This window comes from Malaya genurostris, chromosome 1, assembly GCF_030247185.1.
Source record: "Malaya genurostris strain Urasoe2022 chromosome 1, Malgen_1.1, whole genome shotgun sequence".
Lineage (NCBI taxonomy): Eukaryota > Metazoa > Arthropoda > Insecta > Diptera > Culicidae > Malaya > Malaya genurostris.
In genome coordinates, this window is record NC_080570.1 from 153,835,587 (window position 1) to 153,861,213 (window position 25,627).

The 25,627-nt window shown below is 39.8% G+C and overlaps 1 protein-coding gene across 4 annotated transcripts in view; it reads left to right on the forward strand.

Annotated features, from left to right (window-relative positions):
* LOC131426253 (all trans-polyprenyl-diphosphate synthase PDSS1) overlaps window positions 1–25,627 on the forward strand; it is a 228,721-nt gene that overhangs the window by 138,465 nt on the left and 64,629 nt on the right. The gene's annotated exons all lie outside the window — the stretch shown is intronic.

The following is a 25,627-nucleotide window of genomic DNA, read 5'->3' on the forward strand; positions in this document are numbered from 1 at the left end:
AACAAAGGGACTCCGATGTGCTGCACTCCATTCGGAGTGATTGTACCACAACGTGACTCGGGCCTTGAAACCTTGAACTCGGCCGTGCCTATAGAGCCTTTTTGTTGTTGTCGGTCGGTTTCGCACCTTGATAACTCGGGAAGTCCCCTTCACTTAGCGACGACTGTTCTACTTCAATTACTTGTTTATGTGCACTTCTTTTGATCTTCTGCATTCTTGGCATTTATCTCACGTAATGGTCGTTTCGGATTGTCACGGGAACAGTTTTATGCTTTGCATGCATACCGAGCAAAGAACTGCTTCGCGGGCTTTGCTCTATGCAAATTTGTTGAGCTGAGGGCCTCGGTGCGTCTTGAGTTCATAAATTGGCTAAAGAAGAAAATTCGATAAAAAAGTACTGATAACTCGACTAGCTATAGACAAAGCAGAACGACGACGACGACGACGATTGCACCTTTAATAATAAACTTCACAAAATTTTGGTAATCAAATCCATTCTTGCCGTTACAATTCGAATGAATATTAGCTGAGCAGATTAAACACTGAAGAATTCCTGGTCTGGCAAGCAATTTGTTGATGTGGTGAAAAATTTATGCTTGCGGCATAAAAATCTATGAAATATACTAAACTTGAATTTTTGAAGCAAAATTTGGCTGGTTTAGAAATGTTTTACGATTGAACTCTATTTTAGCTTCACACAAAAAATGACCTAATCCCTCAAAATTTCTTTTGCAATGTTAGATGAGAAATTTAATTTGCAAATGACTTAATGTTAGATTAGCAGTAGGTTTCGAGTGTAATTTGCATTCAGGTTCAGGTCCGACTGTATGCCTTTCAATGCTCCTTTTACCAGCCAAGCAGATGTTGTCTGCTTCTGTGGATCAGACGATTAATAGACGTACTTTTTGATCTAATGATTCTCTGTTCAAGTCGTGGCGGTCGCTATCTGAATTAATGTTCTTCCAAGTAAATTTGCGTGAACTGCGACGCTCCATTTATGTGCATCTAACAAGATGTAAAATCACAGAGTTTTTTTTCGAAGCGTGGTGATTTAGCATGTTTATATGTTACCTTCTTCGTCTTCGAAGTTTCAGTAAATATCAGTTCAAATTGTATTTCGACACATTTGGTGAAATTATAATTATTTAATTGGAAGTCTCTAGTGTGTTCAAAAATCGACGTTACGATTGATGGAATGGAACGAAGAGTGAAAGTAAACTGACTGAAACAATGGCATGAAACGTGTAAAATTTACTCCACGTGATTTCAATTTATAACTCTTTGGACAAAGAGCTGCTATAAAAAAAGGAGGAGTTTTGGAGTTTTTTCTCACTTTGTGACGTTGTTATATAGTTTAAGGGGCACTCTATGAAACGATCGAACGATGGTTCATTTTCCTTATTTTGCGGTACAGGAACAGGAAGAGGCAAGGTACTCCATTTTGGATAATATGTAGATAGATGTTCGAGAATAAAGCTTGTTCGCGACAAAATCTGGACAGATGAAATTTGGAATAAAAAAAAATTCGCTGCTCGACCAATCCAAGATGCACTTTTTCTTCATTTAATAGTACATTATTAGTCTTCTTAAAACTAATTACAGATAATTAGGCTGCATTACAAAACTACGAACTTTCGAGCTTACTCTCCAGCCATTAGGGTCTGTGCGGACTTCTCTGCAGCCGATTTAGCTGTTTTTGTCCAAGATTTTCGAAATTTTTCTATTGTTGTGGCACGTTTATATTGGGAGAGTTCCTCTTTACGATAACCCAATACCGCTCGGTAGGTCGCAACTCCGGGCAGTTAGGTGGATTCGTCTCTTTCGGTACAACATAGACCCATATTGCTATATACCATCCCAAAATATCTTTAGCGTAGTGACAAGATGCCAAAACAGGCCACAATAGTCAGGGAGCGTCATGTCTGTGACAATCGCTTTTTTAGGCATTCTACACGGTATATTTCCTTGTTTGTCATTCCGGTAGTGATGAAGCTTTGGCTTGCTCGACCACAGCTGCATATTGCCTGCCTAACCAAATATTTTGTTTTGGGAAACTCAGCCTTTTTCTTCGCCCTGAAATGCTCCTCTGCACCGTTCCATTGTATTCCGAGAAGCTGCTTAAATTCCTTCAGCACATAAGTTTCATAGTCCAATATCACGCAGGAAAACTTCGTCAAATATTGCTTTTTTTGCCCGTTTTCTTACCGATAGATCCAGATTTTCATTGCAACCGCAAACAATTGCTTTTCGCACTCTTCTTTCGACATCATATTCGATCTAAAAGCTTGTAATATCACCAACAGTTGAATTAACACAACGAAAAGACATTTCATTAGTCTGCGAAATATTTCGCGCGTTGATGAAGTATTTCCATAGATATACGTATTCAGCGGTGTCCAGATTTTGTCGTGAACAAGCTTAAAAAAATCAAAATGGAGGCTGGTCTTAAAATACTTGTCTTCCGCTTTACATGATTTCGTTCTGAGTTTATCTCTGATACATCCAAATGACATATTAAATTGTTTTTAAGAGGCTGGTCGCAAGTGCGTGAAGTTTCGGGAAAACGCGTTTCAAAGGAATGGCTAGGGGCGAGTAAATTTAATAAACGATATCTCCGAAAATATTCGAAGATAAAATCTCAGATAAAATATCTATCGAATAATACAATAAATAAAAAAAATGATTTTTCCTAGAGTGCTCCCACTAACTTCGCTCAATAACTGGTAACTCTGAAAATACAATCCAGATCTCGAAAATAATCAGTTTAAGAATATTGGTTCTATCTTTTCCGGCATTTGAATTCAGATAAATTTACTAAAAGCAGATTAAAACAATTAAAAGTTTTAACAAAAATCACAAGTTTCAAAAGTCGTAACACAAAAACGCCTCAAATCGAAGCCTCATTTCATTTGGTTTACTCCTTACAAAATTTTCTCATCATCATTCTCTATCATTTAGATCAATTGTGACATCTGTTCTTTGCTATTATCATCCCGTTTGAAGTAAGCTAACCTTCATCGAACGAGATGTGAAAGGAAACTGATTGAAATAATTGTTCAATATGAAAACTAATCTACTCGTAGTATAGTAATATTATAAAATGTTACATAATCATAACTACACAATATTGACATGTAAATAAATAAATATTCGTAATCTTTTACTTATCTTGAGCAACAGTCCATGGATTCAAGTTTTGTCGTGAGTAATCTTAGAAGACTTCCTAGAACAAAAAATTCCTCATAAAGTCCAAACTCGTCGATATAATTCGAGTGAATTTAAAATGATAGAAAGTTTCTGATCTGGCAAGCAGCTTGTTGATGTAGTGGAATATGTGTGCTCGTTGTATTGCTTGTGGCACTACAAACAGTGAAATATGCAAGATACAGCCAAATTTACCAGGTTAGGAAAGTTTTACCGATTGAACAGTATTTTAGCTTGATTTTGCATCACATATTATTACATATGTATATGGTTTTTCGGTGCATAGAAATGCAAATGAAATCGGTAATTTTTTTTCGAAACACTAGAAAAGACGTGGCGCTTCGTTGAAATTGTGGTTCTCAAGGGTAGAAAACTTTTATGCCTGCTTAATAATTCAACCTTTACTGCTATGTTGGACTAGTAGCTGAATTTATGCTGCAATACACTGTAAAGTTGAAAACGACACGTAAACATAAAAGAAAATGTGTATGTGTAGTCAAAATCCAAACCCCGAATTTATTGCCTTTACCGTCTTCTGATTGCTGCGATATCTACATTTGGGTAAACCAAGCGAAACCAGTAAACCTAGACAGTCATGATTTTTACCTACGACAACGATAACATTATTGTGCACAGACTGGGAATCGAACCCAGGTGGGCCGCGTGAAAGCCATCAACTTACCAATCATGCCGTAGCCGTCCCCTGAATGTTATTGGTTACTGTCGTCCGGACTCAACATAGCTGACTGTATCAAACGAGATGCGAAAGTTAACTTTTGGAACCGGAATATTCGATCTATTGTGGCCAAAAAATCTAATTAATAATTAAGGCTTAAAGATTTCGATCTGAACATAAAAGCATGAAAGGAATGTTCTAGTTCTAGATGCATAATTTATGTCAGTTTAAAAAAAATCTAGAAATTATTAAAAAAAATTCTAAATTTGACAGTAGAACTGTTCAAACAAATAAAACTGAAACGGTTTGTTGGAGATACGTTTGCTTCAGTTTCAGTTATATTATAGACCACCACTGCTGAATTATTAAAATCAATTAATCATTAAAACAAAGATACATTTATCGTTCCCTGCTCCTAAATAAATAATTAAATAAGCTTACAGTCGTCAGCATTTGGAAGCTGAAATATTACCTGCCATCAAACAAGTATGCACAGAGAAAGAAGGAGAAAAAGAGTAAGGAAGTCGAATAGAAAAAGAGATAGACAAAATGGAATGGAAATGATCGAGAAAAAGAATAAAAATCGATTCACCCAGCCTACTAAGAATCATTTCTTAATCTGGAGAGTCGAAGACCTCCAGAGAGAGAGAAAAAAAACGAATCCAGAAAAAAGGGATAACTTGTTGAGAAGAAGAAAAAGATAAAAATCTAAGAGTAGAAGGGAAATTAAAAAAAAGCAAAAGACAGAGAGATACTGAAAAAGTGAAAATCGAAGACCATAAGGTGTAAAACCTCCAGAGAGAAAAAAACGACACAAAAAAAAGAGAGAAATTGTTGAGAAGAAGAAGATAAACATCTAAGAATAGAAGAGAGATTTGAAGAAAGCAAAAGACACAGAGAGATACTGAAAAAGAGAAAATCGAAGACTATGAGGTGTAAAACCTCTAGAGAAAAAAACAAAACAGGAAAAAAAGAGAGAGATTGTTGAGAGGAAGAAAAAATCGAAGACCATGAGGTGTTAAACCTCTAGATAGAAAAAAAACGAAACAAGAAAAAGAAAGAAATTGTTGAGAAGAAGAAAACGATAAAAGTCTAAGAATACAAGGGAAATAAAAAAAAAACAAAAAACAGAGAGACACTGAAAAAGAGAAAATCGAAGATCATCGGGTGAAAAACCTCCACAGAGAAAAAAAAACGACACAGGAAAAAAGAGAGAAATTATTGAGAAGGAGAAAAAGCTTAAAGTCTACGAATAAAAGAGATATTTTAAAAAAGCAAGAGACAAAATCGAAAACCTTTGTGTGTAACACCTCCAGAGAGAAAAAAAACGACACAAAACAAGAGAGACATTGTTGAGAAGTAGAAAAAATAAAAATTTCAGAACAGAAGAGAAATTTAAAGAAAGCTAATGACACAAAGAGATATTGAAAAAGAAAAAGTCGAAGACCATGGGGTGTAAAACCTCTATAGAGAGAGAGAGAGAGAGAGAGAAAGAGAAAAACGAAACAAGAAAAAAGAGATAAATTGTTGAAAAGAAGAGAAAGATTGAAGTCTATGAATAGATGAGAAATTTAAAGAAAGCGAAAGACATATAAAGATACTGAAAAAGATACAGTCGAAGACCATGAGATGTAAAACGTCTAGAGAGAAAAACAACGAAACAGGAAAAAAGAGAGCGATTGTTGAGAGGAAGAAAAAGTTTAAAGTCTACGAATAGAAGAGATATTTAAAAAAAGCAAAAGACAAAATCGAAATTGTTGAGTAGGAGAAAAATATAAAAGTCAAAGAATAGAAGAGAAATTCAAAAAAAGCAAAAGACACAGAGAGATACTGAAAATAACAGAATCGAAAACCATTGGGTGTGAAACCTGTAGAGAAAAAACAAAACAGGAAAAAAGAGACAGATTGTTGAGAGGAAGAATAGAAAAGAAAGGGTGTAGCCGGGTTTGCATATAAAATCTGCTCCCAAACAGAACAAAAATTGATATACGCTGTTCGAAAGGCTTTATATTGGAGATGATTTTCCCAAATTTTTAACCCTTTATCTGCCATATTGGTGGAGTTAGGGTGGTTCTTCTGATTTTTATTTTATTCAATTTTTGTCAAAAACGTCTCTAGAAAAAAAATTGAAAAAAAATCAGAAATATTTTAGGAATTATGGGAAACCTTTCTGATTTTTTCAGAATTTTTCAAAATGTATTTCATGTGAAAAAATATTTCCAAAGTTTTCGAATTTATTTTAATCGCACTTACAATTTCGGTACCACTCTAGATTTTACATAAAAAAAACATCAGACACAAAAAAATATATCATTCGGAAAACCATGCGTCCCCTTCAAATTGTCATCATCCGATGGAGACGCATGGTATTTAGTTCTAAAATCATACATCACATGCCCTTAGAACTAAATACCATGCGTTTCCATCTACAACTTGAGCTCAGGGCTTGAGTATTGACGTAATTAATAATGATAAAAGAATTTTATTCCTTATGTTTATCAGAAGAACCACCCTAACACCACCAATATGGCAGTTGAAGGGTTAAAATTTTGGGAAAATCTTCTCTAATATAAACCCGTTCAAACAGCGTATATTTTTTTTTCTTTTTGGGGGCAGTTTTTATATGAAAACCCGACTACACCCTTTGAAGAAAGCTAAAGAGATACTGAAAAAGAAAAAGTCGAAGACCATGGGGTGTAAAACCTCTAGAGAGAGAAAAAACAGAAACAAGAAAAACGAGATAAATTGTTGAGAAGAAGAGAAAGATTGAAGTCTACGAATAGATGAGAAATTTAAAGAAAGCGAAAGACACAGAGAGATACTGAAAAAGAGAAATTCGAAGACCATGAGGTGTAAAACCTCTAGAGAGAAAAAAAATGAAACAGAAAAAAGAGAGAAATTGTTGAGATGATGAAAAAAATAAAAGTTTACGTAAAGAAGAGAAATTTAAACAAAGCAAAATACACAGAGAGACACTGAAAAAAAGGAAAGAGAGGAGTGAACGTAAGAGAGAGAGAGTGAAAATAGATTGACGAAAAAACATCCGTTTCGACATCGATCTGTTCTGAAAGAAAGAACGTAAGTAAAGGTAAAGAAACAAATTGAAAGAGTGATTTAAGAAGATGGAAAACAGACAGAAAAATTTAAAACTTCATTTCTCCCTCACAGAAAGTAAGCCCACGGAAAACCGCTGAACGCGTTTTTTCAACAGTTTGAAGATTGACGCGAACGTTGTTTCTGGACTGATTTGCTATTTCCTGGTCCTCGGGAACTTTAGTAAGTGACTGGGTCCAGAGAAGCTCCTTAAAAAGTTTCAATCTATCAGGTCATTAACCTTTCGTCTCATGGGAACTTCCAGACCCTATGTGTGCTTTACCCTAAAGCTCTGAAATGCATGTAGGAACTATTTTTCTCGGGAATTTGGGTCCTCTAAATATTCCGTTAGCAGAAATTTTTCTGGGTCATTACACCGAAAGCCTTTTCGCACAGAAGATTATTTCAAAGATGGACATCTTAGGCATTGCTTCATATTATCATATTGATGACTTATTTCAGATGAATAAAAAGGGATAAACCAAAACAGATGAAATTTCTGGCATATCCGAGAGGCTGTAAATAAACATATTTGGATAACTTCGGTTTATCATTGCCGTTTCAACCTTCCGAGCGAACGGACGTGATTTGGATTTACTGCGAAAGCATTGAAAACCAGTTGTGTGTGTGTGATAAAGTGGTCGGACGATATTGTGTGATAGACAATAGTGCTTTTTCCTCTGAGAGGTTTTTTTTTTCGCATTATATAATAGAACAGTGCCTTATTGCGAGCGGTCGATCGAAACGGTACCGTTAGCCGATTATTGTTTCGCCGATCAAGGCCAAGTGTGAGGATTATAAACAAGCGGCCATTGTGTGAAGTGTGCCTTTTCCTCTCGGAGGTTTTTTGCACACCATCAAAGCGGCGATACGCCGATCGACGAAGTCCAGCTTGGTGTCCCCCGTTGGATCTTAGTTAAGTACCTTTACGTCGTTTATTTTTATTTCTTTATTTGACCATTATATTTCCCCCCGAATCATTTGTTTTTGCGCGGAAGTAGTTCCGCTATGCCTATTTTAAATCCTGCCCCCCCCGCTCCCGATGTTCAAATGGAGACTTCCCTTGTCAGTAAAAAGTTCCGCATAAAGAGCTATCCTGATGGGCTCGCACTACCGGCCGGGCCTTACGCGGTCTATTTCCGGACCAAATCAAAGGAAAAAAAACTGAATATTTTAAAAATATCGCGGGACCTGAATTCGCGATATAATACCATAAAAAGTATAGATAGAATACGGCCAGACAAGCTCAGGGTCCTGTTTACCAGCTCAAAACAGGCTAATGAGCTTGTTCAAAAGGATCCTTTTACGCTGGAGTACCGCGTCTACGTGCCAGCTCGTGAAGTCGAAATCGACGGTGTGGTCACCGATTCGAGTTTGACTTGCGAGGATATTCTTAAGTACGGGGCGGGTTGTTTTAAAGACCCCTCACTTAAGAATGTCAAGATACTGGATTGCAAGCGATTGCATTCAGTATCGATCGCCGGGGATGGAACAAAGTCTTATCCCCAATCAGACTCTTATCGTGTGACCTTCGCCGGCTCGGCATTGCCCAACTACATCCTCTTGGACCGGGTTCGTTTGCCTGTTCGTTTATTTGTACCCCGGATAATGAATTGTACCAATTGCAAACAACTGGGGCATACAGCTACCCATTGCAGCAATAAGCCACGTTGTGCTAACTGTGGGGAAGCTCATGCGGACGGCTCTTGCGGTAAGGATGCTGAAAAGTGTCTCTACTGTAAGGAGGGTCCGCATGACCTCTCTGACTGTCCCGCTTACAAACTGCGAGGAGATCGGATGAAGCGTTCCCTGAAGGAACACTCCAAGCGTTCCTTTGCCGAGATGGTTAAGAGTGCCACCCCTCCTAAACAGGCAACGAATCCATATGCCTGCTTGTCAACTGACGAGAGCGATTCTGACGACCCTTTGGAAGGTCCATCTTCAGCGGTCCCTCATAGCTGTAGGAAAAGAATGAATAAATCTTCTCATAAGCTACCTAGTAAGGGTTCGAAGGTGTCTTCCGAAGGGCTTCGAAAAGTTACAGCTAACGGGAATCGGGAAAAATCACCGAAGCAAAAAGCTCCTGGTCTCGGAAAACTCAATTCCGAGATGGAATTCCCACCGCTTCCAGGGACTAAAAAATCCCCAAGCGTCCCTGAAAATTCACCAGAGAACCAACTAGGTGCTGGACTTATAAAGTTCTCTGATGTTGTGGACTGGATTTTTACAACTTTCAATATTTCAGACCCTCTTAGAAGCATTTTAATTGCTTTCATGCCAACAGTAAAAACATATTTGAAGCAGTTGACTGCAAATTGGCCCCTTCTTTCAGCGATTGTATCTTTCGATGGCTAAATCATCCACCGAGGTCACGGATCTAATCACTGTTTTACAGTGGAATTGCAGAAGTATTATCCCAAAAATAGATTCATTTAAATTTCTAGTAAACAATCTGAAATGTGACGCATTTGCATTGTGCGAAACTTGGCTAACTTCTGAAATACCCTTAAACTTTCACGATTTTAACATTATTCGTCTGGATCGAGATAATCCCTATGGAGGAGTACTTTTGGGGATCAAAAAGTGCTATTCTTTCTATCGCATTAACCTCCCCTCGATACCAGGTATTGAAGTTGTCGCATGTCATGTTACAATCAAAGGTAAGGACCTTTGCATTGCTTCCATCTACATTCCCCCAAGAGCCTCGGTTGGGCATCGGTGGCTCAGTGATATCGTAGAGCTCCTTCCTGCACCGACGTTGGTTTTAGGAGACTTTAACTCACACGGTACGGGATGGGGCTGTCTTCACGATGATAACAGATCAACTATGATCCATGATATCTGCGACAACTTCAATATGACAATCTTGAATACGGGAGAAATGACACGGATTCCTGCACCACCAGCAAGACCAAGTGCGCTGGATTTATCCCTTTGCTCGACATCGCTACGGTTGGATTGCACGTGGGAGGTAATTCCTGATCCCCACGGTAGCGATCATCTACCGATCGTAATATCAATCACCAGCGGCTCAAAACCATCGAAGACAATCAATGTTTCGTATGACCTCACACGAAATATTGATTGGAATAGCTATGCGACCTCGATATCTGAGAAACTTGAAAGAACTCAACAACTTCCTCCGGAGGAAGAGTACACGTTTTTGGCTGGCTTGATTCTCGACACCGCGACTCAAGCTCAGACGAAACGTGTACCCGGCGCAAAAACTAACATCCGTCCTCCCAACCCGTGGTGGGACAAAGAGTGCACAAATTTAAACGCGGAGAGAGCCTCCGCGTACAAAATATTCAGAAAAAATGGAACACCTGATAATTACCGGAATTACGCGGCGTTAGACGTTAAAATTAAAAACTTGATTAGAGCTAAGAAACGCGGTTACTGGCGTCGGTTTATAGACGGCTTAACGAAAGAAACATCTATGAGTACTCTTTGGAACACAGCCCGACGAATGCGCAATCATAACACCACGAATGAAAGCGAGGAATATTCCAACCGCTGGATATTCGATTTCGCTAAAAAAGTATGCCCAGACTCTGTTCCGGAACAGAAGATCACCCGCGCCGCGACACCAAATACAAACGAAACACCGTTTTCGATGGTAGAGCTCTCACTTGCACTCTTGTCATGTAACAATAAAGCCCCGGGATTAGACAGAATAAAATTCAACTTGTTGAAAAATCTGCCAGACCCCGCCAAAAGGCGCTTGTTGAGTTTATTCAATAAGTTCCTTGAGGACAACATTGTTCCACATGACTGGAGACAAGTGAAAGTGATCGCCATTCAAAAACCAGGAAAATCAGCCTCCGATCACAATTCGTATCGGCCGATTGCTATGCTTTCCTGTATCCGGAAATTGTTCGAAAAAATGATTCTCTTCCGTCTAGACAATTGGGTCGAAACTAATGGCTTACTTTCAGATACGCAATTTGGTTTCCGCAGGGGTAAAGGAACGAACGATTGTCTTGCGTTGCTCTCAACAGAAATTCAAATGGCATTTGCTCGTAAAGAACAAATGGCGTCAGTTTTCCTTGACATTAAGGGGGCTTTTGACTCAGTTTCTATAAATATCCTATCTGAGAAGCTGCATCAGCATGGTCTTTCGCCAGTTTTGAACAACTTTTTACATAATCTATTGTCTGAGAAACACATGTATTTCGCGCATGGTGATTTGTCGACAATACGATTCAGTTACATGGGTCTTCCTCAGGGCTCATGCTTAAGCCCCCTTCTATACAATTTTTACGTAAACGACATCGATAAATGTATCAACACATCTTGCACGCTAAGACAACTTGCCGACGACAGCGTTGTGTCTATTATAGGACCCAAAGCTGGCGATCTGCAAGGGCCGTTACAAGATACTCTTGTCAACTTATCCACATGGGCTCTTCAAATGGGTATCGAATTCTCTACGGAGAAAACTGAGCTGGTTGTATTTTCGAGAAAGCGAGAACCAGCACAATTACAGCTTCAACTAGGGGGTGAAACCATAGCTCAGGTCTTCACATTTAAATATCTCGGGGTCTGGTTCGACTCCAAAGGCACCTGGGGATGTCACATTAGGTATCTGAAAAGAAAATGCCAACAAAGAATCAACTTTCTTCGTACAATAACCGGGTCGTGGTGGGGTGCCCATCCAGGAGACCTGATCAGGCTGTACCAAACAACGATATTGTCCGTGATGGAATACGGATGCTTTGGCTTCCGATCCGCGGCGAACACTCATTTCATCATGCTGGAAAGAATTCAGTATCGTTGTTTGCGTATTGCCTTGGGTTGCATGCAATCGACTCATACGATGAGCCTCGAAGTGCTGGCGGGTGTTCTCCCATTGAAAAACCGGTTCTGGGATCTCTCATATCGTTTGCTCATTCGATGCGACATTTTGAATCCTCTGGTGATTGAAAATTTCGAAAGGTTAGTTGAGCTTAATTCTCAAACCCGTTTTATGTCCTTGTATTTTGATTACATGGCTCAGAATATTAATCCTTCTTTGTTTGTTTCCAACCGTGCTCATTTCTTGGATACTTCTGATTCTACTGTGTTTTTCGACACATCCATGAGAGAAGAAATTCGTGGAATTCCGGCTCACGTGCGCCCTCAAGTGGCCCCAAATATTTTTTATAATAAATTTAGAACAGTCAACTGTGAAAAGGTGTTTTACACTGACGGATCAAACATCAACGAGTCCACAGGCTTCGGCATCTTCAATCAAAACATCACCGCTTCTTACAAACTCAGTGATCCGGCTTCAGTTTACGTCGCAGAATTAGCTGCTATTCAGTACACCCTCGAGATCATTGAAACGTTGCCCAAAGACCATTACTTCATTGTCACGGACAGTCTAAGCTCAATAGAAGCTCTCCGAGCAATGAAGCCAGGAAAGTATCCCCCTTATTTCCTGGGGAAAATACGGGAACATTTGAGTACTTTATCTGAACGGTCTTATTTAATATCGTTAGTCTGGGTCCCTTCGCATTGTTCCATTCCGGGCAATGAAAAGGCAGACTCATTGGCTAAAGTGGGCGCATTAGAAGGTGATATTTATGAAAGACCAATCTGCTTCAATGAATTTTTCAGTATCTCTCGTCAGAAAACTCTCGAAAGTTGGCAAACTTCATGGAGCAATGACGAACTGGGACGATGGCTACACTCCACTATCCCTAAGGTATCGACGAAACCTTGGTTCAAGGGGATGAACGTGAGTCGTGATTTCATTCGCGTTATGTCACGACTCATGTCAAATCACTATACATTCAACGCACATCTCCGGCGTATCGGGATCGTGGAGAACGGGCTCTGCACCTGTGGCGACGGTTATCAGGACATCGAGCATGTCGTGTGGTCGTGCGTAGAGTATCGCGACGCCAGGTCGAAGCTACTGGAATCCCTCAGGGCCCGAGGTAAACCGCCTGAGGTTCCGGTTCGGGATGTGTTGGCGAGTCGGGATAGTTCATATATGCTTCTCATATACCAGTTTCTCAAACACATTAATATACAAGTGTAATCTGTTACATCTGGCTTAGAAAGTTCCTCCTATTTATCGACGTTGTTTCAACTGTGGCTAAGAATTATTTCTCAACTGCAGGTTCGACACTAACTTCCGCCGATTATCCCGATTCCTCATCTGTCCACCATCTTCATCGGAACTAACAAGATCTTTTTGCTGTCACTAACCTTCGCTTCCCCCCTCCCCGTCTCTTCACCATCTCGATGTCAACTAATTAGATCTCTGTCGTTTTAGTCATTTCATTCCCATTTCCCCTTTTTACTCCGTTTTCCGCAATATTTACTTCGCTATATTTTTTTTTTTCATTTTCTTCTGTAACAACACCATCATCGCCCACGGAAACTTATCAACAGCATGCGGGCCACCCGCCGGGTATTCGTAACCTGGGGGTGTTTCCCGCGGACCCACACGGACCGAAGAATGCGGCCAACATGAATATTCACCAACGCCATATGGAAGACTCTCATGAAATATTCAATTCACCGGCCGATCACCACATGAAGGCTGGATCTGCCAAAGTCAACCACTGCGACCCAAATATGACATTACTTAATGATACAACCCTAGTTTTAAGTTAGTCGTAAATTTTAAATTAGTAAAAGCCCTTGGCATCTTAGAGCTTAAGCAGTGTGCCTTAAACATTATATTCTTGAATAAAAAAAAAAAAAAAACTTCGGTTTATGTTGAACCGCGAGATGGCATTAGCAGTGTTCCAACATAAACTGCTAATGCACTGATAAGTCGAAGACGAATCGTAATTGTAAGCAAAATAGTCATGTGAACTTTGCACAAATCACCAAATGATCTTCGGAAAAGTTTAATTTGTTGATGCGGCGATGTTACTTCCGGTAACAAGACAATTGGTTCTCGGTGAAACTGCTTTCGGTGAAATGATCTGCTCCCCCGAATGAAAAACTAGGTTAACTAAAACTCTCAAAGTGATGTTTTCAATAAATTGTTTAGAATTCGTTTGGGATATCGATCACTACAGGGCGCAAGCTTCCACAGAAAACCACATTTGTCTCGGTTTATTCGTTATGACTAGTTAAGCCAAAGTTTAAAATTAAATATCATTTTTATCAAAAACGAATGATCTTAAACTTAAATATTGTTGTTTTTGCTTCATTTTAGAGTTGAAATGTATGTCTCTTCAACTGTACAAATAGAACTGCAGCACTAGCAGATTAATTATTATGAAAATTACGTGACTTTTCCGGCGATTTTCAGTGATTTTTAATTATTTAAATCACTTCAGGTTATTATCTGGAATGTCTCTAAAGAAAAATTTACTGTTCAGAAACCCATAAAAATCCGAACAGTACTTGGCTTAAACCAATCATCGATGCACAGCGAATGAAAATGCGTCATTCAGGGCCGGTTTGTGTAGAAATTTCTGTAACACCCATCCTCGAAAGGAATCCTCTGACGTAAATCTGAAATCAGATTATATCGAATCGTTTTCACAACGAGGAAACGTCTCCAACCCAACCGCCGTGGGATGTCGAAAAAATAAAACGAAAAATCTACGCATGCCAAAACTGGTTTAACCTTTCAGATCCTCGTCCGATCCTGTGCGATGCAGTGATCTTACTCGATCACTTCTGAGGAGGTAACAGCAACATCTACTCGAACCGAATCTCGTTCTTGTTGACGTCAGACAGAATCCTCACGGCAGCTGCGTCGTCAACGATACGTACGTAGGATCCCCCGATCTGTGGGAAGCGGAATTTTCGTTCGACGTCAATCCCCGAGCGGTTAACGATCTCGCATAGCCGCGTGACCATCCTTCAACTCGGAAACCATCTTAATGCAATTTAAGATAGTTGGATCGACATACCGAAGTATCGCTGCCATCGTAGGTAGATAAATGAGCAGGTATTTATGCTTGCAGAACTAGTTGATGTGATTCTATAATTCACTTGCTGGGAAAAACCGGCCCACAACAACTGGCTCCGGGTAACACTTTCAATGGAAACGTAATTTGATCCTAGGCGGTGACTTCCTGTTATGGTAGAACATGCGCAAATTTTGCGGCATCGCGATCAAGTGGAAATATCGAATGATTAATCTTTTTGATACATATTTTGCTTTTGTGCGGCTGAACTGGAGTACGTCAGCAATAGTGGAAGACAACTTTAAGGATGAAAGGCGGAAATGTCATCAACGATGGCCATGATAATAAATTTCGTGGTCACCGGTGCTATCACATAGGAGTTTAATACCGTTTTCGTTTTTGAACCTAGACGCGGGCGACTCTGACTCCGACTAAAACGAAAACGTGGTACGCGTCCTAAACAACAACTCATGAAAAAAAGAAAAAATAAACAAACTTGCATGGATGCGTGGTGCGACCCGAGAAAAATTTCAGAGCAAAACTACGCGATTGGAGTCCGATCTAGAGCGACCTCAGGTTGCTAAAACAAACATATCAAACGTTGTTTGGGCGACTCTGGGTCAGCTTTCGGGTTGCTCTGATCAATAAACGAAAACGGTATAAGATTTCGATGACAACTTTCTTAGTAAACATGTACGATGTTAGAAATCACATCTTCTCAACATGCATAAAAAATTATCTCATTAGATCCAGATTGTTCGTGAGGGTCAATATACCTACTACCTACCTACTTCATTTGAAAATTTCCTTTTCTGAGTAACATTGATACTAATCATGGAAACCAATAGAGTTACCGAACTTGGGGAAGAGCTAAACTAAGCTAGTGAAAATCATTACCCAGTGGAAGCATAAATGTCGTGACCAACGTGAAATATACCCAACGGCCAAACACGGTAAGTTTCAGGGAACTGCTTTAGGGACATTGCATGCCCCTAAAGTTTACTTCGAGCTGTTGAAATCAGATGGAACGGTTATTTCCAGATTAAATCAATAACAATAGAACAATTTGAAAAAAAGAAATATTCGCTATTTGAAAATAGAACAGCCACAATTCGTACATAAAATGCTCATGACTCTTTGGAGGTGTTCTACTGGGAATTCCTACCGCATGCGACTTACTCACCCGGTTTTATACCATTTTGTTTTGCGATTTACGCATTTGCTGAGCTGAGCTGAAATTCATTCGAAGAAACAGTATGGCATTGCTGATGGCGAAGTGTGATATTCAAAGTATTCACAAATGAACACTAAGTCGTACCAGAAGGGAAAGGGATCCAGACTACATTATTAGGACCTTTCCGTGCGCTCCTGAAGCGTGTGAAGACTGCAATTTTTCGATCAATGATTAACATAATATAAGACTTCGAGAAACATTACCCATTTGAATGCATAAAAAATCGAAATCGAAAATTTGAGAACGTTTAAATTTTGACATTGCTCTATAGCGCAAATATTATCACTCTTACGGTAGAATCTTGGTCCAGAATTCGAAAACCCGGGTCTGGAATCCAAATTTAGAATCCATTACACTTTCAAAATAAAGGTCTTCATTCCTTTCGTGACCGTCGTATCGATCGGATGGTAGTTTGCATTAGAGCAGCTGTGCGTTAATCCATTCTAATCCGTTTCAAGGTCATTTAATATCAGATCTTTTGTCGTGAGCTTGTGCGGTAGATCAATACAGTATAAACAATAAATACCGTTAGACAGTGCCGGGTGCTATTGTGTTAAAACAATAAGAACAGTGAATCGACGTTTAGTGTGGTGCCGTGAACCGGTGCTGTGTGCATATTTATTCTCGGAGGTCGTTGTAACTAACGCTTGGCCTCAGCGGCCGAGTTGCTACGGATCATTAGCTAAGTATAATATTTTTTCCCTTCGTGTCCCTTTATCGTCTTATATTTTGACTCCCCCTATAATTTGCGCGGAACCTCAACCGCGCTATGGCAAGTCCATTAAATTCTCCCCTGTCCCCCGAAGATAAAATGGAAACAGATTTTAAATCTGCCCCAAATAGTAAAACTCACCGGGTTAAACAGTATCCCGAAGAGCCTTCACCCTCGGCCGGCCTTTATGTGGTTTATTTTCGGACCAAAGAGAAGAATAAACCGCTTAATATTTTGAAAATATCTAAAGACTTGGAGTCGAAATATGCAACATTGAAATCTATTTCAAAAATTCGTCCCGATAAGCTCAGGGTCTCGTTGACCAGTCTGAAACATGCTAATGAGATCGCTCGAAACGATCACTTTACGCGGGACTACCGCGTCTACATACCAGCTCGCGAAGTCGAGATAGACGGAGTGATCACGGATCCAAGTCTGACATGCGAGGACATTCTCAAACATGGGGTCGGATGTTTTAAAGATCCCTTGCTTAAGAATGTCAAGATACTGGACTGCAAACGTTTGCATTCAGTATCGATCGCCGCGGATGGGACAAAGTCTTATCCCCACTCGGACTCGTATCGGGTGACCTTCTCCGGCTCGGCTTTGCCGAAATTCGTTCTCCTGGCCAGGGTTCGTCTACCTGTACGACTTTTCGTACCACGGGTAATGAATTGCACTAGTTGTCAACAACTAGGACACACAGCTTCCCATTGTGGAAATCGGCCCCGCTGCTCGAAGTGTGGAGAGAGTCATGCGGATGGCGTTTGCGACAGAAACATTGAAAAGTGTCTTTATTGTGGGGCGGCCCCGCATGACCTCACAGCATGTTCTGCGTATAAATTGCGTGGAGATCATTTGAAACGATCTCTCAAGCAACGATCAAACCGCTCGTTCGCAGAAATGCTGAAAATCGCCACACCACCTGAACAGAACCCCTACACCTGTTTGTCTACGGACGATTGCGACTCTGACGATCCTCAAGAAGGTACATCTTCAACTGTCCCTCGTAGTTTTAGGAAGAGGAAAAATATATCATCTCCTAAACTCCCTAGAAAGGGTTCGAAGATATCTCTTGAAGGCCCTCCAAAAGTAACAGCAGAAGGAAGTGTTGGTAAAAAAAACGAAAAGAAGAAGCCAAAAGCTCCTAGTTCCGGAGACTTGATATCGGAGAAAGAATATCCAACACTTCCGGGGACACCCAAAACCCCGAAAGTCCCCAAGGAACCAGAAAACACATCAAGTGCTGGACTTGTAAAATTCAGTGACATTGTGGACTTTATATTTTCCGTCTTCAACATTTCTGACCCCCTAAAAGGTATTTTGATGACTTTCCTGCCAAAAGTTAAAATGTTTTTGATGCAGCTGACTGCAAAATGGCCCCTCCTCTCAGCAATCGTTTCCTTCGATGGCTAATTTTTCGAACGAGGTCAAGGATTCGATCACTGTTTTACAGTGGAACTGTAGAAGTATCATCCCGAAAATAGATCCTTTTAAATACTTAGTAAATAATCTGAAATGTGACGCATTTGCATTGTGCGAAACTTGGTTAACTTCTGATGTATCACTAAACTTCCACGATTTTAACATTATTCGCCTGGATCGAGATAATCCCTACGGAGGAGTACTTTTGGGGATCAAAAAGTGCTATTCCTTCTTTCGAATTAACCTCCCCTCGATATCAGGTATTGAAGTTGTCGCATGTCATGTCACAATTAAAGGCAAGGACCTTTGTATTGCTTCCATCTATATTCCCCCTAGAGCCTCAGTTGGGTACCACTGGCTCAGCAGTATCATGCAACTTCTTCCCGCACCGACGTTAGTTTTAGGAGACTTTAACTCTCACGGTGCGGGATGGGGTTGTCTTCATGATGATAACAGATCAGCTATGATCCATGATATTTGCGACAACTTCAATATGACAATCTTGAATACGGGAGAAATGACACGAATTCCCGCACCACCAGCAAGACCAAGTGCGCTGGACTTATCCCTCTGCTCGACATCGCTACGGTTGGATTGCACGTGGAAGGTAATCCCTGATCCCCACGGTAGCGATCATCTGCCTATCGTAATTTCAATCGCCAGCGGATTAAGACCATCGGAAACAATCAATGTTTTGTATGACCTCACACGAAATATTGATTGGAAATGCTACGCAATATCGATATCTGAGAAACTAGAAACAACACAAGAACTTCCTCCGGAGGAAGAGTATACGTTTATGGCTGGCTTGATTCTCGACACTGCGATTCAAGCTCAGACGAAACGTATACCCGGCGCGAATACTAACATTCGTCCTCCCAACCCGTGGTGGGACAAAGAGTGCTCATCACTGAATGCGGAAAGATCTTTAGCATTCAAAAAGTTCAGAAAATATGGAACACCTGATAATTATAGAAATTACGCAGCGCTAGATAAGCAAATGAAGAACTTAGTTAAAGCAAAGAAACTAGGTTACTGGCGACGGTTTGTTGACGGATTAACAAAAGAAACATCGATGAGCACTCTTTGGAACACAGCCCGACGAATGCGCAACCAAAACACAACGAACGAAAGCGAGGAATATTCTAACCGCTGGATATTCGATTTCGCTAAAAAAGTATGTCCTGATTCTGTTCCGGAACAGAAGATATCCCGCGCCGCGACTTCGAATACAAACGAAACACCGTTTTCGATGGTAGAGTTCTCACTTGCGCTCTTGTCGTGTAACAATAAGGCCCCGGGGCTAGACAGAATTAAATTCAACTTGTTGAAAAATCTTCCTGACTCTGCCAAAAGGCGCTTGCTGAATTTGTTTAACAAGCTCCTCGAGGGTAATATTGTTCCACACGACTGGAGACAAGTGAGAGTTATCGCCATTCAAAAACCTGGGAAACCAGCCTCCGATCACAATTCGTATCGGCCGATTGCTATGCTTTCCTGTATCCGGAAGTTGTTCGAAAAAATGATTCTCTTCCGTCTAGACAATTGGGTCGAGACTAATGGTTTACTTTCAGATACACAATTCGGCTTCCGCAGGGGTAAAGGAACGAACGATTGTCTTGCGTTGCTCTCAACCGAAATTCAAATGGCATTTGCTCGTAAAGAACAAATGGCATCAGTATTTCTAGATATCAAGGGGGCTTTTGATTCAGTTTCTATAAATATCCTATCTAAGAAGCTGCACCAGCATGGTCTTTCGCCGGTTTTGAACACCTTTTTACATAATCTATTGTCCGAGAAACACATGTATTTTGCACATGGTGATTTGTCGACAATACGATTCAGTTACATGGGTCTTCCTCAGGGCTCATGCTTAAGCCCCCTTTTATACAACTTTTACGTAAACAACATTGATGAATGTATCAACACATCTTGCACGCTAAGACAACTTGCCGACGACAGCGTTGTGTCCATTATAGGACCCAAAGCTACCGATCTCCAAGGACCATTACAAGATACCCTCGACAACTTGTCGACATGGGCTCTTCAAATGGGTATCGAGTTCTCTACGGAGAAAACTGAGCTGGTCGTATTTTCAAGAAAGCGAGAACCAGCACAATTACAGCTTCAACTAGGGGGTGAAACCATAGCTCAGGCCTTCACATTTAAATATCTCGGGGTCTGGTTCGACTCCAAAGGCACCTGGGGATGTCACATTAGATATCTGAAACAAAAATGCCAGCAGAGAATCAATTTTCTTCGCACAATAACCGGAACTTGGTGGGGTGCAAACCCAGGAGACCTGATCAGGCTGTACCAAACAACGATATTGTCCGTAATGGAATATGGATGCTTCTGCTTCCGATCCGCCGCGAACACCCATTTCATTAAACTGGAAAGAATTCAGTATCGTTGTTTGCGTATTGCCTTAGGTTGCATGCAGTCGACTCATACGATGAGTCTCGAAGTGCTCGCGGGCGTCTTACCGTTGAAAAACCGATTCTGGGATCTCTCATATCGATTGCTAATCCGATGCGATATCTTGAATCCGATGGTGATTGAAAACTTCGAAAGGCTTGTCGAACTCAATTCTCAGACCCGTTTTATGTCCTTGTATTTTGATTACATGGCTCAGAATATTAATCCTTCTTCGTTTGTTTCCAACCGTGCTCATTTCTTGGATACTACTAATTCTACTGTGTTTTTCGACACATCCATGAGAGAAGAAATTCGTGGAATTCCGGATCACGTGCGCCCTCAAGTGGCCCCAAATATTTTTTATAATAAATTTAGAACAGTCAACTGTGAAAAGATGTTTTACACTGACGGATCAAACATCAACAGGTCCACAGGCTTCGGAATCTTCAATCAGAACATCACCGCTTCGTACAAACTCAGTGATCCGGCTTCAGTCTACGTCGCAGAATTAGCTGCTATTCAGTACACCCTCGAGATCATTGAAACCTTGCCCAAAGACCATTACTTCATTGTCACGGACAGTCTAAGTTCAATAGAAGCTCTCCGCGCAGTGAAGCCAGGAAAGTATCCCCCATATTTCCTGGGGAAAATACGGGAACATTTGAGAACTTTATCTGAACGGTCTTTTTTAATATCGTTAGTCTGGGTCCCTTCGCATTGTTCCATTCCAGGCAATGAAAAGGCAGACTCATTGGCTAAGGTGGGCGCATTAGAAGGTGATATTTATGAAAGACCAATCTGCTTCAATGAATTTTTCAGTATCTCTCGTCAGAAAACTCTCGAAAGTTGGCAAACTTCATGGAGCAATGGCGAACTGGGACGATGGCTGCATTCCATTATCCCTAGGGTATCGACGAAACCTTGGTTCAGGGGGATGAACGTGAGTCGTGACTTCATTCGTGTAATGTCTCGGCTCATGTCAAACCATTACACCTTCAACGCGCATCTCCGGCGTATTGGAATCGTGGAGAGCGGTCTCTGCGCTTGTGGTGACGGTTATCAGGACATCGAGCATGTCGTATGGACGTGTACGGAGTATCGTGACGCCAGGTCTTTATTAAAGGACTCCCTAAGGGCCCGAGGTAGACCACCTGAAGTTCCGGTCCGAGATGTGTTGGCTAGTCGGGATATCTCTTATATGCTTCTTATATACCAGTACCTCAAACACATTAATATCCAAGTGTAATCTGTTATACCTCGCTCAGAAAGTATAATCTCCACCTACAGGTTCGACACTAACATCCGCCCGATTCTCTCGATCACCGTCCCTGTCCACCATCTTCATTGGAACTAACAAGATCTTTTTTTGTCACTAACTTTTCGTTCCCCCCTTCCATGTCTCTTCACCATCTCGATGGCAACTAATTAGATCTCTGTAGTTTTCAGACATTTTGTTTCCATACCCCCTATTTACCTCGGTTTTCACAATATTTACTTTTTTATTTTCTCATCTCTTCGTAACATCACCATCACCGCCTACGGTCCTACGCTCCAGACGATGACCAGCATGCGGGCCACCCGCCGGGCCTTCGTAGCCTGGGGGTGTTTCCCGCGGACCCACACGGACCGAAGGATGCGGCCAACATGGACATTTGCAAACGCCATATGGGAGACCCTCATGCAATATCCAATTCACCGGCATTACATAATGATACTATTCTAGTTTTAATATAGTCGTAATTAAGATTAGTAAATACCCTTGGCATCTTAGAGCTTAAGCAGTGTGCCTTAAAATTGTATTATAATATTGAATAAAAAAAAAAAAAAAAAAAAAATAAAGGTCTAAAATTCAAGTCCACATTTCAGGTCCATAATCAAAGTATAGGTCTAGGTCAGAATCCAGACCCAGCTCCGAAATCATGGTCCCGATCCCGAATTCAAAACTAAGATCTGGCTCCAGCCAAGAATTCAGATCTAAAACTAAAGTCTGGAAATCAAATCCAGAATCCAGGTCCTAAGCTCAAATATTGTATCCAGGTATTAAATCAAAGTCTAGAATCCAGCCTCAGAATTCATGTTCAGGATCCAGGTTCAATTCGGTGGGTATCCATTTCAAAAAGGATGTACAGCTTGAAATCCGCCCATTCAAAATTCGAATTCGTATCCAAATTCATTTTAGTATTATTATCAAATTTATAGTGAGTAAAAAAATTGAAGTCAGTTTAGGCATCATTTATTTAATGTATTTCACCTTTATATCCGAATGCGCAAACCTTGGCCTGAATCCCAGCCATACGGTTCTGTCAGACCCGTACCCAGGATTTCGTTTCGGGAGGGGCCCAGAGATAAAAAAATACTGTTACTAAAGATTACTTATGTACCTAACTCTCGGTGTACATTTTAGGGGTGTTTTTAACAGACACTTAAAACTTTTCCATTGGAACTGTTATTGTATTAATGTAATTATGTTATAATTTTAATTTCGGGAGGGGCCAGGGCCCCTCGGGCCCCCCCTTTGGGTACGTGACTGGGTTCTGTACAACCCCAGAATCGACAGTATTTTTTGCATTGTAATCCATGCTTTTATCTTTTCTTCTGCCTTTTTCACAGAAGGAATGTAATGCCAAGACTTTGCTTTTTCATCCTTCTTGTAGTGGCATGAAGCCAAATTCGGCCAGAAAATATTTGAGCGCACGCACTGTTCTTTCATCGCCAACTTTGAAAAGTTTTGAGCATCGCATTACTGATCACTTTACTAAATAATTTCATGGAAATATTTCCGTAGTAGGTATGTTTTACCGAAGAATAGATTGAAGGAAGTTAGAATAATCGCAAAATTTACTATCATGTCCGTTTTGTCCCAATTGTATTCTCTGGTTTTATTGACTGTAGAACTCTGAAAACAGTCTGTAAAACTCTGAAAGATTGACTGTAAAACTCTAAAAAAATGAATTCGACAAGTCAAAAGGTACTCTTGAAATGTTCATAAGTTCGATAAATGGAGTGCTGTTAATTAGAACGATCGCAAATAACTGTATTATGTTTTACCTCAAATATTCTTCTTTCTTCAAATTAACATAAAAAAGAGATCTACTACATGAAATGAAAAGTCTCGGGCCTAAAAAAAGAAAAGTCGAATTTTTACCGTGAAAACTTTTCGATTTTTCAGTTTAGTCTCCATCTAGAGCAGTGGTTCCCAAACTATTTTGGGTCATGGACCTCTTTTACTAAAATTAACTTAGGCCTCAGACCCCCATTAACAAATTCCTTTGAAAATTCAATTTCTTGTTTTTTTTAATATTGATGTAAAATACTTGCCAATTTCTGCGGATGGTCAAATAAACACAACTTTTTCAACGTAAATATTTCAAATAACAACTTATATCAAACAATAGGGGGTCGATTCCTAGACCTCGTCGACCCCCATAGTCAGTTTTCGTTTACGTCGACCCCCGCAAAAAGGATATCGATCCCAAAAAGGATATCGACCGCAAAAAGGATATCGACCACTTTAGGAACACCTGATCTAGAGCGATACACTTGGCCCATGGGTCCTCTAACATTTTGATGCCATTTGAAAAACAAAAAAGCTTTGGCAATGACTTCAAAATGGGCTTCCGTTTCTGCAATGACCTCAGCATTCGATGAAAATTTCTTTTTCTGGAGAAACTTTTTCAGGTTTCGAAATAGATAATAATCGCTGAGGGCCAGATCTGGAGAGTACGGAGGATGGTGGACCAATCCGTACCGCAAATCATTCAATTACACCGCATTTATGCATTTAGGTTATCAGAATACGAAACTCGTCTTTTTCCATAGCTTGATGAAAACTAGAACTCGTCTGACACGATCAGCTGTTATTCAAACAGTAGTGGATAGATTGTCATGAAATATGGTATGTGAACTTGTGGGTAATTAAAAATCATCATTCTGTCATGGACCCAAACAGTAAAGTTCAATACTGGGAAGAGATTCTTAGTGTCAGTAAAATGTTTGTACTAGCCGTGCACTGACGAAATGGAATAACGGGAAATTGAAATCGGCAATCGACCTGCCACCGTAGATAACTAAGCTATGACAATATTACTCGAAATATACGAGTGGTGTCATCTTTTGTAAAGCACTGGAAACTTCTGGATGTCAATGTCCTATGCTATTATCGTGTGTTAATATTTTCTTATATCCGTACTTTCAAATTTCGTGCTTTTGTAGTTACCTATTTGCCTATTTTTATACTATCGTATTTTCGTATTTAAAAATACTCAATTTTCGAAATTGTTTTTTGTTCGAATCTTCTCTTTTCCTAAATTTAAAATTTTCGAAAAAATATATTTCCGAAATTTTATTTCTTAATTTGCAAGCCCTCGTATTTGCATTATTCTGAAAATTAAAAATCTCGTATGATTCCGGAAATCTAGAATCTCGTAGTTCTTAAACTTAAAATTTTAGAGTTACCGGTATTTTTAGGTTTCCGAAATTTGGAATTTACAGGTTTTCGACTTTTAACATTCCTCAACTCACCAAATTTTCAGAATGTTTTATTTTCTTAATTCAGAATGTTTGAAAATTATTATTTTCAAATTTACGAATTTAACGAATTCATATTACATTCATATGATGTATTTATATTATTATATACGAATATTCCTAGTTTTGAACTTATCAGTTTTTTGTGATATCATTTTTTTTTTGTTTTAGAATATTTGAAAAAAAAAAATTGTTTCTGGTTTTGAATTTTCTAATGTTTGAGTTTTCGAAATATGGAATTTTCGTAAACTTGAATTTTCAGAATGTCCCATCTTCGAAATTTTCCAAATTCTGTATATGTACTTGACGTTTCAAATATTTAAATATTCAGGTTTTTGTTCTCCCGTACCATTATGCTTGTGTGATTCTGTACTTTCCTTTAGCCTTTTTCTTGTATTTTCGACTATTCAAATATAGATGTTTTTTAACCATCGAATTTTCCTATGTTCGAAATATCGTAGTTTTGAATTTTC